The sequence below is a fragment of the Phymastichus coffea genome, unplaced genomic scaffold, assembly GCF_024137745.1.
Source record: "Phymastichus coffea isolate CEN01 unplaced genomic scaffold, Cenicafe_Pcof_1.1 PCOF00014, whole genome shotgun sequence".
NCBI lineage: Eukaryota > Metazoa > Arthropoda > Insecta > Hymenoptera > Eulophidae > Phymastichus > Phymastichus coffea.
The window spans coordinates 5,976,734-6,002,605 of NW_026706825.1; positions in this window are offsets into that span (position 1 = coordinate 5,976,734).

Sequence of the window (25,872 nt, forward strand, 5' to 3'; positions counted from 1 at the left end):
ATGCATCCATGAAGAGTCGCCAATTCTCTGGATTATAACCTCCTTGAACTCCATATAAACTGATGAGATGCTTTGTATCGTTGCAGTAAACAAGGTTATCCACGCAAGTCAAATATGGCCGAAATTTAATATCTCTCTTCCTGTAAATAGAAACTTTTGTCTCAGGTAATACAAGATTTCTTTCTTTTAGTCTTGAAGCTAAGAGTTCTGAAGAATCTTTCGGAAGATTCAAATCACGGATCAGATTATCCAAAGAATTTTGGTCGATCAAAGTTATTTTGAAATCAACTTTTTTCTCAGCGATATAAAATATTTTATGAAAATTCTACTTTCTGAAGGTTTTTTTACCTTCTTTCAATGGTTTGAAATATGAAATCCAATTTCAGCTCTATTCGTTGATTACATCTGAAGATAGAACATATTATCTGAAACTTGACCAATGAGGCCCAAAATGGAAAAATCACTTATTTGATGAAACTATGTCTAATTGAAACTTAGAATTAATAATTTAAGTTCTTTCATCACTTTTCATAAGTAATAGTGCAGTTTTTCATTATTATTTTATTGTTTGCTGCACTTTATATTTTTATTCACAAAGACTGATCGGCAGCACGATACGAAAAAATGACTGTCAGAACGCACTGGAAGTTAACAATGTTTTTTAATTCCTACTTATTAAGTTTCAGATTTTTTATAGAACTCATTTTGGTACAGACTCATCTGACGCATTTAAGACACTCGTGCTACAAAATAGTATACTATACGCGTGTTTATATTAGGTGTACAAATAAGTTTCCGCGGTTTGTCAAAAGATGGCTCCACCAGAAGGTTATGGAGAAATTGTCAGATGTAAAACGTAATATCCCAAGTTTTGTCATCCGGCAACACCATAACCTTAAAGTACTAGTGATTCCGTATCAGCATCACGTAATTTTTTTCGTGCAAAAATGTCAAGTTTTATTCCGAATAAGCATCATTTGCGGGAACTTTTGATTTACTTCTTTAATTTGAAAAAATCTGCAGCTGAGGCGCATTGATTGCTTCTAGAAGCATATGGTGAAGCTGCTTTAAGTGAGAGAAGTTGTCAGGAATGGTTTCAAAAGTTTAAGAACGGTGAGTTTGACGTGAAGGACAAAGAACGCAGTGGAAGGCCGAAAGTGTACGAAGACATGGAATTAGAAGTACTATTGGAGTAAGATTCGTCCCAAACGCAAAAAGAACTTGCACTTACTCTACAAGTGACTCAACAAGCAATTTCACATCGTTTAAAATCGTTAGGAATGATTCAAAAACAAGGAAATTGGGTTCCATATGAACTAAAGCCGAGAGACGTTGAACGCCGATTATGCATGAGTGAAATGCTGCTTGCCAGGAATAAAAAAAAGAGTTTTTTGCATCGTATAGTCACTGGTGACGAAAAATGGATTTACTACGATAATCCAAAGAAGAGAAAGTCATGGGTTAAGCCCGGCGAACCATCAACATCGACAGCTAAGCCGAATATTCATGGAAAAAAACTCATGCTGTGTATTTGGTGGGATCAGCTTGGTGTCGTGTATTATGAATTGCTGAAACCAAGCGAAACCATTACTGGAGCTCTCTACTGAAGACAATTGATGAGATGAGAGTCGGGCACTTAAGGAAAAACGCGCCCATTACTACTCCAGACACGACAAAATTATTCTTTTACACGATAATGCTCGTCCACATGTTGCGGCGCCGGTAAAAACATACTTGGAAACACTCAACTGGGAAGTTTTACCCCACCCGCCATATTCACCAGACTTAGCCCCTTCTGATTATCACCTGTTCCGGTCGATGGCACATGGTCTGTCTGAGCAGCGCTTCACATCATATGAAGACACCAAAAATTGGGTAGATTTGTGGATAGCGTCAAAAGATAAAGAGTTTTTTCGACGGGGTATCCGAATGTTGCCAGAAAGATAGGGAAAAGTAGTGGCAAATGATGGAAAATACTTTGAATAAAACGTAATGTACTTTTCCTTCACAATAAATTCCTAATTTTTTATAAAAAACCGCGGAAACTTATTTGTACACCTAATATATATATAATTATTATATATATAATTATTATATATATATACTTTATATATATATAATTTATATATATATAATTTATATATATATATAATTATTATATATATACAATCAGGCACGGCGTTGAACGCACTCGCGCGCTGTACCAGCATCCATCGTTTCAGACACTTGTATCGTAATGTACTATTCTTGCCTATGAACTGATAACAAATACAAACACTGTTGATGCAACGAAAACTGCTAAAACGATTTAATCATACTCGTATACTAAAAATTATAAAAAATTAAATAAAACTACGGTGTATGTATAAATACAGTTCATAGTAGAAATATTTTACACATTACTGGTATAGACATATATGCATTTTTGAATTTTAAGAGACGATAATAGAAAAAATTTACTAGCCTTAAGAAGTATCATGACAAGTAATTTTAGATCATGTAATATTATATTACCTTGTAAGTAGGATTCTGTTCAAACTAAATCGTCCCTTACATATTTTTCATAATTAAAATTGTAACGGTGCCGGTTGGTTTTGACCTGCACCGTGCGTCCCTTATCTCTCTGCCATCGGCAAGGGCTCATGGCGGGCATCTGGCGCACAGTTTTACGTGCCTGATGCTAGCCTTTATTTTTTTCAGTATTGCTTTACCGCAGCAAGAAAGAAGAGGAAAGAGAGAGAGGCAGCGGTATTGGTCAACAAGAGCGCGCAGTAATATGCGCTCTTGTAAGAGAGAAAAGGAGAGAGAGAAAAAGAGAGAGAAAAGAGAGAAAGAAAAGAATGCGGCTATAGTGCGGGTAGGCTCGTGACACTGACCGCGTTTGGCGGTGCCGCGTGCCGCCGATTAGGCAAGTGAGTGGGGAGAGCGTGAGAAGCAGTCTCTCACGCACTCGGAAGCATACTCGCGAGGCAGTAAAAAGTTGAGTTAACAAGGAAAAGGCGAAGAAACCAAGACGGCAATAGTAATCTGCCCGGGTCCAGCCTACTACTTCCAGCGAGCCCTTCCAGCCACAGATTTGCCTACGGGACACCGTGTCACCATCACCGGCAAGGCGCTGTATTGGAGGGAATCTGCGTACAACAGGTCGTTCTCTAATCTCTCTCTCTCTTAGATTTTATCTAACGGCTACTCGCGGCTTGTGCGCTGTGCCAGGCTCTCACGGGCCGGCACAGCTAGTTTAGTTATTTAAGGTAATTTAGATTATATCGAGTTGGTAGTGAGATGGCAAGGCGCTAACGTGCCGGCCATCTCCTTCAGCGATCAGAAATTGTTAGTATAGGTAGATAAGGCGCGCGATAGAGTGATCGGACTGTTAACGCTCAAGGTAGCGTATTATAATAAATGGATTTACTGAGATAAAGAGAATAATCTTTGTATTCACCCTTTCTCTTTACCTTGCTAGGAGCGACACACAGCCTCCCTTACCTCCCCCCTTTCTTTTAAATTAGTAATAGCAATAGATCAATCGGCATTGTAGGCCGACCCTATTACAAAATGTATAAAAATTGTTCTGGAGTATACTAGTCACAATAAGCTTTCGGGGCGCTGTGATGAGTGGTTGACTGGTATTCAAAAGGAAGGTTGTATATATATTCTGAAATGAGTAATAGAAAACTGGTGCTAACCTAAAATACCATTCCAACGATGATTTCCTGAATAGGGCTAAAAGGTTATCGTTCCAACGTCATTATCCATCAGTAGAGGTATCCATGACTTTGGAACTTTGCTGATAATGAGGGTGCATGGAGACGATCCGCTGTACCGTTGAACGCCTTGTATCCATGGCTTTGGACGGGCAGGCAAAGGTACACGGATACTCTATTATCAATATACATTCGATCATACAGTGCACTCTTATATGCATAAACTTCCAGAAAATAGATATTATACTGGCATAACCACTGGGTTTATATCGTATTTTTCTAAATCGGAAAATTTTTCTGGTGTATACTAGTCACAATAAGCTTTCGAGGCGCTGTGATGAGTTATTTGCTGGTGTTCAGAGGCACAGATTTTGATCTAAGTCTTGGAAAGCAGTATATAATCGGCTCAATACGAATATTCAATTTCATATTGCATTCCTCGGAATGTAGGACATATTTTTGGCATCAACCAGTCGCAGTAAACTTTCGAGGCACATATCCTCAGTTCATTGCGAATATTCAATTTCATATTTTTTTGTTAAAATTAAGATCATTATTTTATTCTCTAGACATGTTAAATATTAAATTGAAAGCATTATTTTATTCGCTAGAAATGTTAAATTTGAAGTCGTGATTCTTAAGCCATCAAGTCCCAAATGTCCTTATTTGTTATTAAATTTTCAATCTGTTTTTTCTCATATTATCACTATCAAAACAAAATTTGCAATCATGATATTCTACGTGCTCTTTTAGAATATGTAATCAAAATTTTAGTAGCATTTGTGGTTTAAAAGTTATAAATAATTTTTTGCATAAAAAATGCAATATTTGTAACTCAATAAATTTTTAGATCGAAATTTCTTATGAAAACTGTAATATACACATACGTTTATAAATAAAAGTGTTCCCGATTCCTGTAACTAAAGATAGCTAGTATGCGGAATACGAATTTCAATATGGCTTTCCCCAAAATGACTTCCGAAACGAAAAATTTTTATCGAAACTGTAAGTTGCTGTATTTAAAAAACTCTAAGTTTTTTGAAAAAAATGTAAATAGTAGAAAATTCTTATAATTCATCGTCAAACGCAGTAGAATTTTTTCAAATTTTTGCGGTGATATTTTGAAAAATTTGGTTTTTAAATTTTTTGAAAGTATTAAACCATTCAGAAAAATTTCTGACAAAATTGTATCATGTAATGTTACTTATCACCTATTATTTTATTCAGTTCGTACTCTTGTGGTCAGTTGCATCAGATAGTAAGAATTCGCTTCAATTTGAAGTAATAATAATATGAATATTAAATTTTAAAATAAAACTATGCAATAAAATGTCTATGATTGTTTGGACTCTGAATAAGGAAAGACAGGCTTTGCTCTAGTTTCTTGTGGTGCGAAGTGTCCTATAAGCAGAGCATAAGTCTGCCTTCGAAAAGGGCTATGATTCAGTCCAAGTTTCTCATAGCGCGAAGTGTTTTATGAGTTAAGCATAAATCACAATAAGAGAGGGAAGGCTTGTTTAGCTAATCACTAAAGAGAAACAACTTAGGTATAAGCCAAGTTTGAATACAATCTCGAGCGCTCACTTTGCAAGGCTAGGAGAAAATCTCTCACCTGTGCAAAATCGAGCCTATTTATATACAAATTTTAGAGCCCCATTAACGCAGGATAGCCCTTTTGACGCTATTTCTGCAAACGTGCAAAACCATTTTCCCTTATTTACAATAAAATGGACAACGCTAAAAATAATTAAAATAGTGTACAAAATACGGAATGTAATATAGATGATTTAAGCATAATTCACACTTATCGCAAAAATCGTAGTTAAAAGTTATTAACTAACAAAGTTAGTTACTTCAATAGCGCAAAATTTACAATAAAATAATAAGCATTTTTTATATATAAAAATAATTTATCATTTTGTAACAGGGATTTAGACCACTACAATATATTAATTAAACCGAGATCAAGTAGTGACTGGCACAAATGCAGCTCTTCACGGGATTGCGTTCTGCTACGCAAGACCGGCCCGGTAGGTCAGATCGCCAACTGGCCCGCGGAGAGCGTCGTGGGTCACGCAGCTTAAATCGCGAAAGTTAAGGGAAGCGATAGAAAGGAAAGGGTAGTTCAGAAGAAAAGCCATGCAGTTTTAGCAGTAACAAATATATAGTTTATGTACGAATCAGTGTACAGGGCGGTTCAAAGAGAGTGGCGAGATAGGCAAAGCGAGAGAGAGATCCAAGGAACGGTCGATACTTACGTTAATCGAAGCCTCTCTATTATACCTCGGCACGATTGCGGAATTTGCCTAACAATACAGTCGCTTGTCGCAAAGGAGGAGGAGGTAGTGCACTCAAAGTTGCACCTCACTAACTTGTCATAGTCAAAAATCACTCTCTTGTCACGAGGCGATTCAAAAAGAAAACTAATACAAGTGCACACACGACCGAATGCCTCTGCACGGCTCGCAAGCTATCGGCTAATTGCCGGCCCTTTGTCACGCGGCGCGCGGCTCGTCATACATATCGCTATGCCTACACGAGCACGCCGTCTCTCTCTGCCAGCACTCTCTCTTACCTTTTACGCAGTCATCGTCTGCTGCCGCTAAAAAGAAATATAATTCAAATAATGTAACATTATAGATATATGATATTCTTAATAGTATCGCCGTATAGAGAGTGAGAGACATAACGAGTTGACATCAAACTCGTTATAATTTGTAGAAGTTATAAACAAATTAAGTTTGCATATTAAAATTCAATAATATTTAATATTTAAAAGTACTTGAACATATCTTAATCTATGCTCTGAAATCTATATAAAAGATACTTTGATTTATTAAAATTACTTCTTAATAAGGCATTTTAATTGAATAATAAAAATTGACATATCTATATCTATAAGTAGAGTGACGTAACGCTCCTTAAACGATCATGTAATTTGACTCTTGCTCTAATACTACTATATAATACGTGAGGTGGCGCCGTTTAATGTACTAAATGATAGAGTTAGATTTGTGAGCTCAGCCGGTTACCATAATATGGTGAAAATGAGATAATAGTCTAGAAGCTCATAGATAGGACCGTTACAATCACATAATTTTGTGAATTCTAAGCATTTTCTATTCTTAGCAATTTATCTCATAAGTTGAAACATTTTAATTAAAAAATAAGAAATTTTATATTTATATATGTTTGTCTTGAATCACGGTTTATACAACAAATATTCTAAAATTTCATAATTTAAAGCATAATTGTAATTTTATGATCCTTGCAACGATTACCGAAAATCGTTAGACTCGCGCGAGGTTAACGGGCGGCTAAGCGAGAGGAGCCGCGTTCGGTTCGCGAGAGAGAGAGAGCGCGTAGGGGCAATGACCGGGAGGGGAGGCTCCGACCGGCAGTATGACTGTGTCACTCAGTCAGTGCGTCGCGCTAACCTGTTCCCGAGCCGAGTTTTGTGTTTGGTGGTGTGCCAATAGCAGCAACAGCAGCAACAGCAGCAATAGCAGCAGTAGCAGCAGTAGCAGCAACAGCAGCAACAGCAGCAACAGCAGTAGCAGCTATAGCAGCAACAGGAGCAACCGCAGCAGCAACGACAACAACAGCAGTAATTTCGGTGGTGCGGCAAGCAGCGAAGCGGCGTTTTAACGATTTGCTAGTCGGATACGGTTGGCCACCGTATCCTCGTCGTTCTTGCGGTAGGTGCACCTTTTCCCCCTGTTGTTATTATAATTTGCGTGCGATCCCGCGCAGCGAGCGCGAAGGATTTGTTTGTTGCGTGCGAGCGATTAGTTCGCGGAAATCGCGGTTTTCTCTCTCTCTCTCTCAATCTGCGTGTTGTCATCCGCGCAAGCGTGCGTCAGTCTCTCGGCCAAACCCTCGTGTAAATAAGTTGCATGAATAAAGTGCATATTAATCGTTACTTTCGAATCAAATAGTCGTTATTTAGTCTTTCCTTTGTCCGGAGGTCGCGTCAGTGTTTATTTGCAGTGGATTCGAATTCGCCGGTTGCGTAGCACGAATCGTGCGAATACCGATAGACGCGAAACGACAACTTAGGTTCCAGCGGCGGCCGCACGAGCGCTACTAGTAAGGGGCGACAGCGCCGCCAAGCGGTGAGTTGGGGGAACCCAACTCGGAATAGTAAGGAGACTCTGCGCAGGCGCACTCCGAGGCAAGGTAGGTTACTGTGCTTTGAGCACAGAGATAACAAGGCTTCGTCTAGTCGTAATAAAGGCACTTTCAAGGGATTATCGACTAAGTGACAGCCTGTTACATCCTTTCTATGATCATATTGAGACATTTGTATCAAATTTTTCAATAAAAAAAAATGTAAAAAATACAAGAAAAAAAAATATATAAAAGATTCTTATAAATCCACCTCCACGTGGTTAGGGAACCGGGCAACGATGATATTGATCAACGGCTAACGGAATTTAGTTTCATAATTAATATATACATATATTCAGAATTTGAAGTTTAGCATTTTTTTTCTTGAAAACCTATCAACTTTTGAGTTTTTCCTAAATTTTTGAAATTTTGCAAGGAAGAAAGAATGCTTACAATTCATCAAAAAATATGATATAATGTAACGGGGGAGATAAATCTGACAATGAGAAATTTATTTAAGAACAAATTCCCACGATGCAGAGCAAACCGCCGCTCCGTTAAACACGTATGTTAGTACGTGTATTCGCCTTAACGTCAGATGATTAATCCTAGTTGTTTTCTAGTAAACGAAGTTGAACTCACCTTAAGTCACGTGTCTTGTGACACTCGTTGAGTTTTAAGTGTGAGTGACTTTACTCCTAATCTTCTTAATCCACTAGAGGTAATCAGATTAAAACCTAAGCCTTTTTCAATTACTTAATCTACTAGGAAAATTAAATTACGAAAACTGCGAATAAATTTCACAGACTTTAATTAATAAAAACTACTACAGTCTTTGTAGGGCCGAAAGACTAACGCACGCGAATAGGATTTTACAATTAACTATTTTCAGTGAGAAAGAGAGAGAGAGAAGATTCGAATATTACCGCGAACTAACTTAGCTGTTAGAACTAACGCGCGAGAAGCAGAATCGCGAACGGTTCGATTAATTAAATCGACTACCGTTGCAACAATTTTTTTAGAAATTTTTCTGAATTTTAAAATAAAAAAAAAATCAAACAGCAAATTTTTCAAAATGTCATCAAAAAAATTTGAAACAATTCTACTGTATTTGAAAAATTCTACTGAATTTTAAGAACTTTTTACTCTTTGAATTTTTTTAAAAAAACTTATAGTTTTTTAGATACAACGTCTTAAAGTTTAGATAAAAATTTTTTATTTCGGACGCCATTTTGGGAACAACCATACTGTAATTTATATTTCGCATCCTACCTATCTTTAAGTACAGGAATCAGGGACACTTTTTTTATTCATAAAGACGTATATTATCGTTTTCATAAAAAATTTCGATCTAAAATTTTTTTGAGTCGAAAATATTGCAATTTTTTGTAAATGATTGTTTATAACTTTTTAACCATAAATGTTAGTCAAATTTTAATTCTAAAGTGACATAAAATTCTACATTGGATATCATGATCAGGAATTTTCTTTTTGTAGTAATAATATGAGAAAAAATAAGTTGAATATTCAGTGAAAATTGAGTACATTTAGGACTTAATGGGTTAATGTAATTGTATGTAATTTAGTACGTAAATATGACATATATGTTCATATACCATTTAATTTATAATAGGATATATATATAGTGTTATATAGTGTTCGGTTGCGAAAGTCGACGCTCCATACAGAAGCTTCGTTCCTGTGGTCATCGCATTTGCATAAAATGTATTAGGGAGCTTCTAATGACTCGACATTGTCCAATTTGTTGAGTATATATCAGAAGGTACCTTCCTAATCATTTGATGGGCGGCGAACGCTGGAAAGAACGTGCGGATCGTGACATCGAGCGAAGCTTTCATGAGCAAATAATTCAAGATCTGGTAGAAGAGAGAGAATTTTTAATATGAATGTAAATAAAAAATTGTAATTGTGTTTTGGTTAAAGTTGCTTTGATATACATGATGCTCTGATGATAGATTTTGTCTATAGCTATTGTTTCGGATGTATGTAGTCTGATGTCTATTACGCGGCCAAGGATTATGGTGATTATTTCTACCTCTGTGATTCTTGTTTTGAATTTTAAACTGATTGATATTTGCATTCTTAATTTTGATGATCTGGTTTATGTTTGAAATCGTATGTTCTTACTCTCTCATTATACAAATCATCCAAGTTTACTATTGCTTTTATGAAATCGCTCGAAACAATATAATTTATGAGAGCTAGACTTTTTCTCACTGACAAAGGGAACTGCCTGACTATGGTTATATTTTTTTCGTACAGCGAAAATGGAGGTCTCAAACAATTGGCTTGCTTTAATTATTTGTAGTAAAACATTTGCAAATTTTTATCATATCTACTATGAAACTTTGTATTTGACTATTTATTTTAAAAATCTATTTGGATATTTGTATTATAAAATTGAGTTTGAAATCTATCTGAGAATTATTCGTATGAGGCAAAAGGAATCTGAGTCATGCCAGTGTAAGGCAATATTCGAAATTTGCAACTTGTCTCTTAAAAAGCGCGTTCGGCCTGCAGGCGGCGTATTTCTTCGTTTTGATCCTCAACTTGTTATCTCAACGCTGGCACTTCTTCTCGGCTGCCTAATGCAGCACGTACGAGTAGCTCCTCCAATTCTATCCTTTGTTGTTCGGCAGTACGGCGCAACTGCTCGAGTTCTTGCTCGTTGTTTTCGAGTCTATGTGGATTAATACGATTGACTTCTTCGTCTTCTCTCGGAACAATCATTTTTAGAATATTAATTTGGTATTTTTCTTTGTCTAGCCTAACTGCTGAGCTCGGGTTTCTAGTATTGATATTAGTCAATCTTTTCTTTGGAGCACTTAAATTTTGGAGCCTATGCTTCGTTTGTCGTCCTGATCCTGTTATGTATATGGGTAAAATTCAAAAAATTGCTAAAATGACATTTTTTAAAAATGAAAAAAAATTTTTTTTAATTTTACTTTACATCTTTTTATATGTTTATATATATCATAAATAAAAAGAAATCAAGAACGGCGGCGTAAAAAAGTTTTTTAATTTCTTTTTTTTTTAGAGCTTCAAGTTTAAACTTAAATATCTCAGGAACGACTTGATGAATTTAAAGAAATCCAACGGCATACGAAAGGTACGGGTAAATACTATTATTTTCTGCATTTTAAAATATTTTTAATACTTTTTACTTTATTTTTTTGCAGTTACAATTTTTTACTTAGAAATTTTTACCATAAATAAATAAAGTTAAAAAATTATAAAATATACTATGTAATATTGAAATACATAAAATTGCAGTATTTGCTGTCGCCTTTAAAATGCCGTTCAATTATTTCAAATTCATCAAACAGTTCTTGAAATACTAAACTTTAAAAGTGTGACACGAGGACATTTATATTTCTTTTTTTTATTCAATGCTGTTACTTTGTAATCGATATATATAATAATAATATATACTTTATAGTCATTTTCAAGCTCTTGGCGTGTACTTTCTTTTCCCCGCTACTCGATCGCGATAATATTTTTTTTTCGTAAAAAAAGTAAGCGTGATACGAGGACATGAGAAAAGGTACGTTTTTTTACGATCTTATTTAAGTGTATTTTTTCACCTAACATACAACTTATCATACCAATAACCCCTTCAATTGATAGAAAATAAATAAATGTTAATATTTGAAATCATTTAGCATTGAATTTTTGACTTCTTAAATATTTATACCATAAAATGTCGAAAGCGTGACACGAGGACAAAAAAAAAACATAACTTTAAGCTTAATTTTGAACACTATTTATTAAGTTATTGCATTTCTGCACCCCACCATTCGATTCCTTGTTGTTAGACCTTCAAAAATCATTGTAGTAGATTTTTAATAAATATTTATTTGAATACATTTTTCTTTGAAAAACAAATACTTCTGCGCCCACGACGCGTGGACACGAGGACATTTTTGCTTGTTTTTCGGTCATGCAGACCAAAATTAGTGTTTTAAATAATGTTTTAGTATCTGAACAAGTAGTTTAGAGTTGTTGTTAACGAACTATATCAAGTAGACATGTGGATATAGTTTCCATAAAAAAATTAGGGTCCAAAAACATGTATTTACAATTTTTTGAATTTCACCCATATGAGGATATCCACGGAACTTTTAACTTTCGGGAAACCGCTATGTTTCAGCATGACGTGGAAGTGTTTCATAATTTAAAAAAATAGTTTCTAGAAGGGAATAATAATAAAATAAGGGTACTCTATTCAATTCATGGTCAAGTGTTATATAACTTACGGGAAAAAATAGAATATGCTCATTTTTAGTTAATTTGAAAAAGAACTGCCACATAATTTTTTTTTCTTAAGGCCATTATAAAAATAACTCTTTTCCAAAAAATCTAATAAAATTATTTTACTACAATCTAGACTTGAATAACCCAAAGAAATAGTTTTCACGAGTGTGCCTAGTCTCAGAGTGCGAAAATCAGTTTAAATGTCAAGGAAACTGCATTTTTCAATATTTCAAACAAAATCGGGTTTAGTCGAATTAAAAAAATAACTTTTCCGATAACCGGGTATAATATTTTTTTTTCGTTACTCTTCAAAAAACTCTATCTAAATCTGCTTTATTTTTTGATGTGCGACTTTTGAGTAAAAAGTTAGAGCGGTCCAAAATGTGATTACTCTGTTGTCCACTCGGTAGAAAAAATTCGTTTTTTTACTTGCACAATTAAAGTTTAACAGATAAATACTTGAAAGTACTTGCCACTTTTACTTTATAGTCTAAGAAAATATATATCAAAAGATTCCAAAACCAATTTCATATGGGACTGAGATAAGAGCTAACAAAAAAATTCAAAATTTGTGTTCATTTGATCTAAATGAATTCATTATATCCGACACAAATATATATTTGTTTTGAACTGGAATAAGTGCTCATCGCAAATCATTTCATGTGTTCATATGTAAACAAACATTTTGAGTGTCTTCAGCTTGAGTAAGCAGAGCACGCGGTCAGTTGAATGTAGGTACTAGCAGGCGAATGTTCTCGATATTCATACTGAATATTTATTTCATAATGAAAGAGAAGTTTTTGAAAAAAGTTACAAATGGATTGCAAAAAAAACGAAGATGAGCTGAAAAGAGTGAAAAGAGAAAAGACTAATGAAAAGAGGCAGCTGTTAAAAACTAAGCAGGAACTACAAAAAATTAAACTTCAAAAATTCAATCGAGAGAAAACTAACATCAAATATGACACGTAAGTAGTTTAAAATATAATATTACTTGTTGCCGGATAATTATAGATAAAGTTTATATTTTGCTCAAATGCTTCAAGTGCACTTTTAATTCAATGCAGTTTTTTTAGTTTGATTATATTTTCATTATTCTAGTTTCCATTCTGGTATAAATAATGGAGTGTCGGAAAACAGTGCAAGTATTAGCAGTTGCCTCCGGGAAACCAAACCAGTAACTTATTTTAATCATCGAAAGCGTAAATCTTCTACAATAAATGAAACTCCTGCCCAAAAAAAAAACTGCACATACTTCTTATACTCCTGATTCTGTTGATAATTGTGATAATTATGTGAACAAACATGATTCAGATGAAGAGCTAAATTCTTGCATTTCTCATCACAGTGGTTGTTGTGAATTTATGAGCGTAAATTCAACTAACAATGGAACACAATGTTCTTCAGAATACTCAAAAAAACTAAATATTGAACTTGGTAAATTAAAAACTTCTTTGAATTGTGCCAAAAATAGAGAAAGAAGACTCAGAAGAACTATTATCGAATTACATAATGTTATTAAAAAAAAAGAAATCAAAAGTCAGAAATGGAAAAATAAATACTTCAAATTGCTGAAAAAAAATTCTGACGAAAACAATGATGAAACTAACAAGAACGTAAATTATATAATGAGCAAAGGAGAATCTGAAATACGTAAAAGCTTAATAATAGGTGAAGTCATCAAATCACAAATACTAATTAATAAAAAAAAGTGTAAAAATGAAAAGGATAAATCCATGTATGCTCAGTTGATATCGGGTAGAGTCGCAAAAAAAAAAATAAGTGTGTTAAAAAAATGAATAAATATGTCAGCAGTTATTATCAGCGAAAATTCTCAAGATACAGTAAATTAGTTTTTAGTCGCTCCAATAAAAAGAAGACAATTAAAACTGAATTAATCCGTAAGATCATATGTGATTTTTTTGAAAGAGATGAAAATTCATCAGTAGCTCCAGGTAAAAATGATATTATATCAAAGAAAGGTATCACTAAAACCAAACGATTTTTGACAGATACTCTCGATAATTTGTATAAAAAGTTCCTTAAAGAAGAAACTTTGAAGATAGGTAGGTCAACATTTTTTCGATACAAACCGTTTTGGATTCTAAAAAAGAAATTATCTGCTTGAGACACATGTTTATGCAAAGTACATGCGAATTTTGATTATTTATTACAGAAATTATTCTATCATTCAATTGTCGAAACTGCAAATGCAAATATGTTTATTAAACGTATTGTATGTGATCCGAATAGTAAAGCATGCATTTATAGAGAGTGTTCAATATGTAAGAGAAGAATTGTTAAAAGAGCTGAAAATAGACAGCAGTCTTATTACTATAAATGGGTTACTGACAAAGAAAGTAGAATAGGCAAACATAATAAAACTTATGTTGTTAATATCACTAAAAAGACTAAAATAGAATGTTCAGTTTCTAAAATAATTGAAGATTTAAATCTACTGTTACCGTCATATTTGAAACATGTTTACAATACAAGCCATCAGATGAATTTCTTTCACATGATAAAATCTAACTTGAGAGCAAATGAAGCATATGTTATTATAGATTTTTCGGAAAACTATGTATGTAAATACGCAAGCGAGATACAAGCAGTACATTTTGGTGCCTCTGCAAAACAGTTAACTATGCATACTGGGGTTTTCTATTATAAACGATCTAATGGCGACATTATTTGTAAATCATTTTGTACGATATCTGAGAGTTTGAGACACGATGCAGCGGCTGTGTGGGCTCATATGCAGCCAATTATTGCCTTGATAAAATCGGTCGTACCGGATGTAGAAAGTATTCATTTTAGGAGCGATGGGCCTACAACCCAATATAAGAATAAAACAAATTTCCAACTATTTCATCATTTCTGCAACAAGCTCAAACTCAAGCGAGCATCCTGGAATATCTCGACGCCAGGTCATGGAAAGAGCAGTGCCGATGCTATAGGTGGAACAATAAAGCGATTATGTGATGATCATGTTTTGTTAGGAAACGATATTACTTCAGTCAAAGATATAATAACAGCACTGAAAAAAGAATCGAAAACTAAAATTGAAACCTTTGAAGTAGAGTTATGTGATATTGAAGCTATAGACTTACTCGTTAGATCTGATTTAAAAGCAGCTCCAAATTCAAACCAAATCTTTCAATTGTTGTGGAGTGAAGAAAAAAAAGAATTATTGTATTTAAATTATCTTTCTTGTAATACATGTTCTGAAAAACTGCCATGCGATCATTATGCTTTGAAACCTCAAAGCTGGAATTTATCTCCCTCAACAATAAAAAGAGAAATAAAGAAAAAACCAAAGAAAGTAGCGCCTAAGAAGAGAAGCTTGTAAAAAAAATGATTTGGTTATATTTTATATTGTTATTTTGACGTTATATAAATAATATATTTATTTATAAGATTTATAATATATTGATATGTTTCGAAAATCATTTTTGAATAATAAAGTGACAGTTATTGAGTTTAAAAACAACTATACTATCTCATTGGAAACCGTAATCGTTAAAGTGAATAATTTTAATTTTTAATTTTTTTATTAATTTTTTTAAAAAAATAACTATTTAAAAAAATCGTGAGCACTATTTTTTTCTTCCTTTGTGGACATAATACTGTACAAAAAATTTTTGTTTAGAGTGTGCTATCAAAAAAAAAAATTTTTTTTTTCTTTCCCGAAAGTTAAAAGTTCCGTGGATATCCTCATATACCGCCGGCATCACTCATGGAGTTTAATAAACTAAACTGCTTATTCTACCGGTTAATAGGTGCCAGTTTTAAATTTGATAGTTTCTTAATCTAATAGAAGTAATCAATCCGGACAGCGTCGACGAGCATGAGATCTTAGTAATCGTGAAGGCTGGGGAAAATAAATCGGACAATTTGATCTTTATTTTAAAAGTCACATCTATTTGGTCCGCATTCCGATGCAAAGCTCTTATAATATTCATTCCCGTAGTATGACTCGAGAAACAACTATTTAATTACGATCAATAGACTTATATACATTCAATCATGGACAAATTTCACGCGCGTACGACCTCCAAATCCAACCTCCGATGCAAAGCTCTTACAATATTCATTCCCGTAGCATGGCTCGAGAAACAACTATTTAATTACGATCAATAGACTTATATACATTCAATCATGGATAAATTTAACGCGCGTACGATCTCCAAATCGTCGGTTATCCACGTATGCCCGAGAAAGGTTTCAGAATCACACCTTATTTTCTTTCGATGAGTCTTGACGTTGATTCTTTAGATGGTTCGATCGATCATTCCTTGTCGAATCTTCGCCGTGGCCGGATGCCAACCAGATGGGCCCTCAAGATGGTCCCTTTCGAATGCCACACCACAGAGTTAGCTATTCCGGTACCCGTCGGTATCCTCGGCGAGTCCTCGTCAAGTGTAGCGTGTGCGGCTGGCAGCGACCGATAAGACCCCTACTCCGATACCATCTCGACAAGAGGCCGTTTTCTCAACCGCAGTGCAGAGCCCGAGCGGACCAGATGACGCTCAAAAGCTGAAAAAGCGCGCACTTTTACATTGCAACGTTACATCTTTTCTGACGAGAGTACGATCATCGAAGGTGTTTGACATTATGATCCTCATAGTTACTATCACAAATAATATCTTGAGTTAACCAAATTTTATATAAGGAGGATTTCTGATTATAATACAATCATCTGCAACATTTAATAGTAGTAACGACTTTAGATATTAGATTAATGTTGGTAATCAAGGTTTAACTTTGTTGTAAAATTTTGCGAAATATTTTATATCTTTCATTTTTCTTGCCTCTTTGATAATGTAGAGAGTACTGCTGGTTGTATAATTATGATGATGATAAATTATAATATCAGTGAAGGTAATTTTGAAGTTTGATTTAGATGATATCTCATTTAGATGATTAAGAGCAATTTAAATCACATTATTAATGGCTAACATTCAGCTGTAGATATCGACTGTTTGTTGTAAAGACTTCTTGTCACTGAGTTTTGGACTGCATCGGTATTATTGATGCTTCTAAAATATTCATTTGTCAGTCTTACTACTATTGGTATAAAAAACACACGTATCATCATTGATTTATTGCTAATTAATTAAGAAGTCAGGATATATAGTTTTTCAGAACAGCAATCAAAACTCGGTATAAATTTTCGTCTTCGATGAGTTTCATACCTATTTATTGAGGTAAATTAATTATTAATTAGTATTAATATAATTAATATAAAAAAAATATTAATATTGAGAAATACATTGTTATTTATGAAATTCGAATTTTTGATATATTTTTTTTTTTTTTAATTTAATCTTTATTAACTTCTAATACATAAGTTATTTAGCAGTATACAAAATACAATAATAAATTTGAGAACATATCATTCTGTTTCTGTTCTTGCGATCAGGCAAAGCATGTTCGAGGAATACAGTCTAAATTAGGTTGCTATATTTTAACATTACAATCCGTCAAAAATTTACAAACAATACGCATTGCTTTAACATTTGGTTCAGATAGTAAGCATTTGATATCTAAGGGGAGGTATAGTTTTATTTTTGCTAATGATTTAACTAGTGTAGGCCTTTGGTTTTCATGTAATGAGCATTGCCAAATTACATGGATTATATCTTGTACATAATTTCCACATTCACATTGTGGATTAGGTACGACTTTTATTTTAGTTAATGATTCTTTTAAATTAACATGATTGCTAATATGAATTTTTGATATATTTAATGAGAAGATGCTAGCAATTCTTAAGTTTGCTTAGATTTTGTAGTGTTTTGTTAAAAATATTATTTATATTTTAATGTGCTACTAAAATAGAGTTCAACATTAGTTTCTTAATGTAAATGTTGTAGAGAAAATAGTATGTTCTTTAAGAAACGGTGATTTTAGATTTAGATATTAAAATATATACGCTAGCCTCAAGCAAGCCTGATTACTGCGTATTGGATTTTTTAAATGTTGAGTAATCCACAGTAGTCAGGTATATAGTAGAACAATCATAGTGTAGGATTAATCGAAACCTAATTTTATAGTATAGTAGGTGTAGCAAGACTAGATCTCTAAGCGATACCTTGCAAATATTTAACAATATCATTGACTTTTAATATATTTTTAGAACTGGTACCATACGAGGTCTGTCCGGAAAGTATCGGGCCTACCTTTATATTTTCGTGCTAGCGTTATTCTTTATCATATGGTGGGTGGCATCCTTCAAAGTAATCCCTACTTGATTGAATAACACGGTTCCATCGATGTTTCCACTTTTAAAAACACTTTTCTGGAACTCACTTTTAGGGATAGCCTTAAGTACACTCGTCGCATTGTTTTCAACCGTTGTTTTGTCATCGAATCGGTGTCCTTTGAGTGGTTTTTTTATTTTTGGAAACAGCCAAAAGTCACAAGGGACTATGTCGGGACTGTATGGAGGTTGTCGAAGCAATGCGATATTGTGTTTGCTCAAAAACTGCTGCACAAGATTGGATGAATGCGCTGGCCCATTATCGTGATGGAGAAACTTTCCCAAAAGTGCGGCCGTTTTCTTCTTACTGCATCACGCAAACATTTCAAAATTTGAACGTAGTATTCTTTATTGATTGTCTGACCTGTTGGTGCATATTCGTGATGTACAAAACCATTACAATCGAAAAAAACAATCAACATTAACTTAACATTTCTCCGACTTTGACGTGCTTTTTTTGGTGCTTGGCGATTCAGAATGCTTCCACTGTGAAGATTGTTGTTTTGTTTCAGGATCATAACCATAAACCCATGATTCATCACCTGTAATAACTTTTTTAAGCACATTATCATCATTATTGACCATTTCCAGATTGTCCAGAGCGATTTCTAAGCGAATGAACTTCTGCTCTGTTGTGAGCAATTTTGGGATGAATTTCGCACACACGCGTTTCATTTCTAAATTTTCGGTTAAAATTTCTGAAATGATAGTTTTTTGTATCGTAAGGTCTTCTTCTAGTTCTCGCACAGTCATACGACAATTTTGTTCGATTGCAAGTCGCACCCGCTCAATATTATCTGCGATTTTTGTCGTCGAAGGTCAGCCGGATCGAGAATCACTATCGACAGACGTACGACCATCCTTGAACCGTTTATACCACTCTTTTATTCGTGTTTTGCTCATACACTCGCTTTCGAAGGCCTTTTGCATCATTTCAATAGTTTCCGAACTCGTTTTTCCGAGTTGAAAGCAAAATTTGAAGCAAATTCGTTGATCTTGTTTTTCAGTCATTTTTGACAATATCGAAATCCGACGAACGCGAAAAAGGCACTGTAAACAAAGACACGCTGCGCATGAACTATACGTCCGGCAGGTGTCAGTAAGTAACCAATAGATTCCTGAGGCTTTACTGTTGACGTTTCTGTCCGGTACAGGTCGCTCGAACACTATGGCGCGAAGATATTAAGTAGGCCCGATACTTTCCGGACAGATCTCGTAGTTTTCAAATCAAGCGTAGAGACTACACAAACTACTAACCTCATCTTAAAGGGGCATAACAGCCAAAAAATGGAATTAAAACCAGGGGCCGATATGTCTACCCCAACAACGATCCAAACGGAAAAATGGATACGCGGAAATTATAAAAAGCTGCGTACCAGCCCAGGAGAACAAACTTCCAATAAAAAAACAAGCGCAATTAACAGATTACTGGTTAAGCCAATCTGTAAATAGATTTTCTGTACTGCAACAAATTGACAATGAAAATCAAAGTCAAGGTGAGAATCCTGTGAAATCCAAGGAAGATAACATCACACAAAACAAAGTACCCCCGATCTTTGTCTCTCACGTAGAGAACATACGTCCACTGGAAAACGTTCTTAACACGGTAGCCAAGGACAGTTACACTTTGAAAGTGTTAGCTAACAACAAAGTAAAAATACAACCGACGACGTCCGAAAAATACCTGCCGATCGTAAACATATTAAACTACTTATAGAGGCAGAATACTTTACGATACTATACAAAAAAACAACTGTTTTCCAATATCAACCGATGAACCAACATACTGACCAACTGATATCAATAAGTTACCGGACTTACTTGCGAGTGTAGAGTGATTATTACTGGAGAGTGATCTGATGTTAAATCTAAGTATGAAGATGTTTCAAAATATTTTTTATTTATACCTTTTAGTATTGCAAAGTCAATTAACCCATTAACGCCGAAAAAGCCAAAAATCTTGACTTTACTTTGCGTTTATTTTTGAAGTACTTAAACGTCAAGAATATGTCTAAAAATGACTTACTTTATGTTTTTAGGGTCGCTCTATAACATTCTAAAGTCAAAATAATGTTTAAATTTCAAGAAAAAAAAATATGGCGACTTTTTTCGAAAAAAGCACTGAAAAATTTGTCGAGAAAAATTTTAAAATCAAATTTTCTATCAAAATAGCATACTTTTATTCAACAAAAATGAGCACAAGTTTGCAGAAACATTTCAAACTTTCGAAATATCACCTATAAAAATTAAAAATTCCAAAATGTACGTCTCAAAATGGCGGCGAAGTAGAAATTTCTTTTTTAACTTCAGAAGCGTTTTTCTCGAAAACTAGACTTTCACGAAAAATTTCTAGGAACAAAAAAGTCTTAAAATTGGCCAAGAAATACTCTCAAATTTTTTAAGATTTTTGTGAGACAATTTTCGAATTTTTGGAAAATCCGGAAAATCCAATTTTTTTAAAAATGTCTCTAAAAATTCTGAAAAAATGTGCGAGTATTTCTTGGCCAATTTTAAGACCTTTTTGTTTCTAAAAAATTTTCGCGAAAGTCTTTAGTTTTCGAGAAAAACGCTTCTGAAGTTAAAAAAGAAACTTCTACTTGGTCTTTTCTACTTTTAAGACGTACATTTTGGAATTTTTAATTTTTATAAGTCATATTTCGAAAGTTTGAAATGTTTGTGCTAACTTGTGCTCATTTTTGTTAAATAAAAACATGCTATTTTGATAGAAAATTTGATTTTTAAATTTTTCTCGACAAAATTTTCAGTGCTTTTTTCGAAAAAAGTCGCCATATTTTTTTTTCTTGAAAAGTAATCATCATTTTGACTTTGGAATCTTGTAGAACGACCCCAAAAACATAAAGTAAGTCATTTTTAGACATATTCTTGATGTTTAAGTACTTTAAAAATAAACGCAAAGTAAAGTTAAAATTTTTGACTTTTTCAGCGTTAATGGGTTAATTGACTTTGCAATACTAAAGGGTATAAATAAAAAAATATTTTGAAACATCTTCATACTTAGATTTAACATCAGATCACTCTCCAGTAATAATCACTATACACTCGCAAGTAAATCAAAATAAAAACAACTTCACAATAACTGACTGGAATAAATACACTCTCTTTATTGAGAAACGTCTAACATGCAATGTTCCACTTAAAACAGCTACTGACATAGAAAGCAGCATCACAACTTTAAAGTCAATCCTAACTGAAGCTATTTATCAGTACTCCACTATTGCAAATAGTAAAAAAATACAGCAAATTATACCGAAAAATATTGATAAAAAAATAAAAGTAAAGAGATCACTCAGAAAAAGGTACCAAATAATAAGATCGACTCAAGACAAAAAGAAACTAACCATAGCAATTAAAGATTTAAAGAAAATGTTATACGAAGACAAAAATAAACAAATGCAAAATAGTCTAAAAGCTCTCAGTCCAACAGAAATAACGGATTTCTCATTATGGAAAGTAACTAAATGACTTAGAAGACCAACCTCACTTATACTATATAGTATATCAGAAAAAACTGTGGTAATTGGGCCACATCTGACGAGGAAAAAACAGAAACGTTCGCAAAACATCTATACTCAGTCTTTAAACCTCATCTAAGATTTATCACTATACAAGAAGAAAAAATTCTATTAGAAAACTCAGATATTCAAGAAGACATACCAATAAAAACAGTTAAATTAAAGGAAGTATTACAAATAATTAACAATATCAATTGCAAAAAGACTTCCGTATATGATAAAATTACAGGGAAAATGATCAAAAAACTACCCGTAATAGCAATAAGATATATAACAATAGTTTTAAATGCATGTTTCCGACTTTGCCATTTTCTATCTCAATGGAAAATAGCAGAGATATATTAATACCTAAATCCGGTAAAGAAACGACACATGTTACTTCATATAGACCAATCAGTCTATTATCAATACTCGCAAAAGTCTTCGAAAAATTAATCCTAACTAGAATTAGCCCAATTACTGTTAATAAAAAACTTATACAAGATCATCAGTTTGGATTTAGATGCAATCACTCATCGATCAAACAAGTTAACAGAATTATTAACATTGCGAGAAAAGCCATCGAAGACAAACAGTACTGCACAGGCATATTTCTCGATGTCGCCCAGGCATTTGACAAAGTCTGGCACAATGGGCTTCTGTATAAACTCAAGGGAATGTTTCCTGAATGTCACTTTAAGTTATTAAAAGCATATCTTCATAACAGGTCATTCCAAGTTAAAATAAATGTGTGGCAGGGACTTTCGGGGGGTCTTAGCCGTTTTCTCGAAGCTCTTTCGCCACAAGGCTTGATTGGCCCTTCATCCCCGATTATTTATTAGGGCGCCAGACCGGCGTATGATTAGGGCAATCGTCGGGGATAGGGTCTATGTATCACGACGTATTCCTGTTTGCTTACAATGCGACTGCGCAGTGTGGGCAAACGTACGTGGACCCGCGATTTCCTCTAGTTCAGGATTAGATGTCCAATTAACTTAAGATGTCCAACAATTTGGTTCTTTTCGTCCTCTCGTCCGTAAAATGCCGGCAGCTCAGGTTGTGACGCTTTACCTCGGATCAGAGATTTGTTCGAATTCGCGTGTATGTCACCTATCGTTGGAACCGAAAATGATGAACCAGTGTTTCCCGATTAAAACCGTCCGCGGCTGAAAATAATCAGCATGCAAGGAAGGGGGTAACCAGGCGTAAAATTATCAAAAATTGATCACTTTTTATTATATTTATTTCAACCTACATATACAAAAGTGGTCTAATTAGCGAGAGATCAGTATAACTCAACACGACTCTACACGCAATGATACCGACGCGAATTAATTGAGACTAAAATTCTTTTCGTTTGGTCTTCAACTAGAAGAAACTGGCGAAATGGTCAACGTGACGTAATTGAAGAACTAATATCTTTTTTGATTAAATTTACATAGAACACTCAGGTTACATCCTAATAAACGAGCAATTGGTCAACGCGACCTAACTCAAACACTAACTTTCTTCCGATTAATCTAAACACTCGCGTTGCATTCGAATAACGGCGAAAGGTCAGCGCGAATGAACTAAGCACTAGTCTTCTTTGCGCCTAACTCTAACACTCGCGTTAAATTAGAATAACGGCGAAAGGTCAACGCGAATTGTCTACGCACTGATTTTCTATACACTCAATTCTAACACTCACGTTTTAATTCGGGGAAATAGCGAAAGGTCAGCACGAATTATCTAAATCACTAATTTTCTCTTCGGTTACCATTTGCTACTCCCGTCAATTCAGGAAAATGTCGGAATGGTCAGCGCGAATCACTCTTGGGATCCACGGATCGCGGCGACCTGTTAGGCCAAAAAATTCACGCCCGCACTCTGCAATTACTAATAGTGAGTGGCACTTTGCCTACTTACGATTTTCGGTGGAAGATTCTGCGAGCGAAATTGAAAAATACGAAGCTGTCTGGCACAGATCACTCGTTCCAGCTTGAAGGATAGCGGCAAAATGGAAGAGAATCGGCTTTTCGTGGCCAAAGATCACTTTTCCTCTCCTCTTTCCGAGAAGAATATTTCATCATTGGTCAGTATGTAAATTAGAAAAAGGAACAGCGCCCTCATCTTATCTTCTAGCGCATCGATTTTTACCCTCTCCCCCCCCCCCCCCCCCCACTAAGTCGGTCAGTATTAAATCTATAAGAGAGAGTTATCCCTACTCTTGTCTAAATTTTGATGAGGACGGAAATCAAATATTCTAATGATTTGTCTATTGGTCGTGACGTCATCTGACGTCATCAGCGAGTTTCGTCGGGATTTCAAATTTCGTCGGCTAACTATTAAGTTTAGTGAATACACGGCTTTGTCGCTTTCGAGTGTATATAAAAGAGTTTGAAATTCATACATTATCAGTGTCAATTAATTGGTAGAGCATTCATGATATAAATCCATACAGGTATTATTGTTCGCAACAATTATTAGGTCGCCTTGTCATTATTGGTAGCTCTATATAAATTTCAATTAAATTCGCATGCACATACAATAAATTAAATAGTGCTGGTCAATTACATGCGCGCCTTTAGTTATTTCCTCTATCTCTTTCTTTTAAGATTGCTCGTTATCTAACTATCGCGCTCCCTCTCCTTTACTCAGCCTATCTTGCTCAGTTCAGTATAGTCTATCTTGCTCCCACTTATGTTGAGTCTATCGCTCTCTCGCTTGATTGAGCTCGGCGTTTCAAAATGGCCGCCCGCTCTCTCCCGCGAGCACCTCGTTTCAGTGACGGTCTTTGGAACGCCTCCTGGAGCGCTCCTATTTCGGTCGTGTGATATGTGTGTGTTCGAGTGTTGTGTTCGTGTCTCCGGGTGCCACTAGTGGTCAGCATCAGTATGAGTGTGTGGCGCTCAGGTGTTCCAGCGTTTTATGGGTGTCAGTGCTAGTGTCTGGGAGTGTAACGGACCTGCATATGTCATCAACATGCATTTCCGTTGCATTTCCCAGTTAAGTTTCCCGTGTTTTCTCTCCGGTCGTCAACACGTGGTCGTGAGTGTGTGTGCGTGCGCTCTCTTATTTCATGTAATGCGCTCCATTTTTCGAGTATCCGTCGGATCGCGTTCGTCAACTTGTTTCGTTAATTTCTCCAATGTTGGTGTACGAACATAAAAAGAAATAAGTGATTGTATTAGGGCGCGTCTAGGTTCGCATTATATGGCTGGTTACGGGGCGGCAAGGGACGGGGATGGCTTTCCTGAGGTGTTGCAAATAATGTAACACTCTCAGGCAAAGCCTTGTAATGTACCGCATTACAAATGATAAGGTATCGCAACGTCAAGCAATAAAAGCAACAGTGCCACAGGGAAGTGTTTTAGGCCCAACGCTATACCTGCTATACACGTCGGACTTACCAAAGTCCCCAAGCATTATAATAGCAACTTATGCTGATGATACAGCAATTCTAACAACACATCATAAAGCAAAAATAGCAACAGAAGTATTACAGGAATACATAAATCAACATTTACATTACTGGCTTAACTCGTGGAGAATAGTAGTAAACGAGAGCAAATCAATGCACACTACATTTACTCTTCGGAAAGACACCTATCCACTTATTAAATTAAATGACAAATACATTCGTCAAAGCGAACAGGTAAAATATTTAGGTATACATTTGGATCGAAGGTTAACATGGAAAGAGCACATATTTACAAAAAGAAAACAGTTAGGATTAAAATGGAAGAAAATGTACTGGTTCGCAGGAGAAAAACCGGAGCTGACAATCGAAAACAAACTTTTACTATAAACAGCTATACTCAAACCAGTTTGGACCTACGGCATTCAATTGTGGGGTGCTTCTTCAAATTCGAACGTTGAAATTCTGGAAAGATTCTAATCAAAAGTACTTCGTAATATTGTACACACGCCTTGGTTTGTCCCAAACGAAATCATTCAAAAGGATCTAAAGATTCTAACAATAAAAGAAGAAGTTAAAAATGTCTACGCAAAATACAATACTAGACTTCAA